The 2,011-nt window shown below is 38.2% G+C and overlaps 1 long non-coding RNA gene across 1 annotated transcript; it reads right to left on the minus strand.

Moving 5' to 3' along the window:
- Nucleotides 1–558: 558 nt before the first annotated feature.
- On the minus strand, nucleotides 559–1,661 carry LOC121547940. Its single transcript, XR_005996578.1, has 4 exons — nucleotides 1,574–1,661; nucleotides 1,224–1,296; nucleotides 1,054–1,119; nucleotides 559–914 (listed from the first exon to the last, which is right to left on the minus strand). It is a non-coding gene; the product is annotated as an uncharacterized LOC121547940 (long non-coding RNA).
- Nucleotides 1,662–2,011: the final 350 nt, after the last annotated feature.

The following is a 2,011-nucleotide window of genomic DNA, read 5'->3' on the forward strand; positions in this document are numbered from 1 at the left end:
CAAAGCGCACCCGCTGCTTAGACAGGGAACATGTCTGACTGTCGTGGATATATTCTATTTTATATCAATTGCGTATTTCCTTCACCTGAGCCAGTATCTCTAGACTGGATAGATGATAAGATGGATGATGACACATGGATTTTCAAAAGGCAAGCACTGCGGACATAGATAGGCTATCTTTTGTATGGATGGACATGAAGCTATTTCATGGTTTGTCAAGTCTTATCTGCTGTTAGCATAAGGCTGACATACTTTGCAAAAGTTTGACCTACACTTTTAGAAAAAAAGGTTCCTTATAGAACCAAAAAGGGTTTGATCGCTTGCTTCATATATGGAACCACTAAAAGTTCTATATAGAACCATTTTATAGGGTTCTTTGATAAGAACCCTTGAGGTTCTTCTTCGCTGAACCACAAGTATTCCATATAGAACCCTGCATGGTGCCATTTATGAATTGCTAAGAATATAATTTAATAAACAATTAAATAATGAATACAAGCATAGTTTTTTTTAAATGTATTGTCATTATATGCAAACATAGTTTGGAAATGTGCACTGCTGGCCCAGGGAGGCATCTCTTTATTTGAATGATGCCCCACATCAACACTGAATTCTTTACAATATAACTATTCCATTAGTTACAGCGAACAACAAAAATGTGGCTTCTGCTCCGTTCTCAACCCCCCCAAACAGCAGACCTCACACATACAGTTGAGACAATCACAGGTTCAAGCTGCAGTGCAGTGCCCCTGGATGGAGAGCATGTTGTGGGGTTAAGGGACTTGGTCAAGGGTCCAATTGTTGTCAGATCAATTCCACCCATTTTTTCGTCCCGGGATTTGAACCAGCCACCTTATGGCCAGAGGTCCAACTCCTTAGCCGCTGGGCAGCCTACCGCCAGTACAGTTGCCTGACTGGTTCCAGAGAAGAAGAAAAAAGGAGCAAAAACATGAGTGAATCTTTTAAAATAAGCATGAGTTAATCTGCCAAAATGAAGACAAAATGCTATGCAGACATACAGTATAATTATTATGATGTAGAAGAACTACTTACACGCAGTTGTCAGCAGCAGCCGAAAGAGAGATCCTCTGCCTCTGATAGTTCTGGGTTACTGCCAGACTGTGCAAGACATAGAGATAGTGTGTTAAATGTCATGTAATAATTACCTAGGCTATTGAATCACCAAGACTTATTATACATAATTTATTATAAATCATTTATACATATCTCCTCTCAGTCAGCAACAGCAGTCTTCTAATGGCTTGATGAAACATAATCCCCTCAATTGATTCCACACTGAAATAAAAGTAACAATTAGCTATTTGCCAATGTCAGTCTGTAGCTCTATTTGGCATATCCCATAATAAAAATGTTATGTTTATTTGAAAGAGTTGTCTGGCTAGCTTGTAAACTGGTGAATTAAAATAGCCTTTTCTGTCTAGCTAGCTGTTAGCTAGCTAGCTATTTAGCTAGCTGGCATACAAACATGCACAAATTCTAATAACGTTTAAACTGTAGTTTATCATATGACTTTGGCTTCATATATTTTTATTAAATAATCAACTCTGTTTACCTTAATATGCTGAAAAATAGCGTGCTTATTGGTAGGCTACTTGCAAGTTGGTTCAACCACCACTGGAATAGCAGTTGGTTTTTGAATCGGAATGGCAGTTACATTTTAATTTGACCAAAAGGTTCTATGTAGAACCCCTTTTTTAATCTAATTTTTAATCTTTTATGAAGCACATTATTTCCTCTTGCTTCTAGCTAGCATTTAGTTTTCAACAGCACAGGTTTGTATGAACCTTGGTGTTTGCCACTCAGACCTCAGCAACAATGTGGCAAAATATGAAATCGATCTTCGCCCTGCCATAGAGAGCTAACGGTGTCAGACGCCAGCTAGCCATTCTTCTGACCAGGCGAAATCATGCAGCAGCATCATTAATATGCATATAAATGTCAATGCAAAACAGCTGAAACAAATGAAAAGGGAATGTTAGCTGTCATTTCA

This window comes from Coregonus clupeaformis, chromosome 31, assembly GCF_020615455.1.
Source record: "Coregonus clupeaformis isolate EN_2021a chromosome 31, ASM2061545v1, whole genome shotgun sequence".
Lineage (NCBI taxonomy): Eukaryota > Metazoa > Chordata > Actinopteri > Salmoniformes > Salmonidae > Coregonus > Coregonus clupeaformis.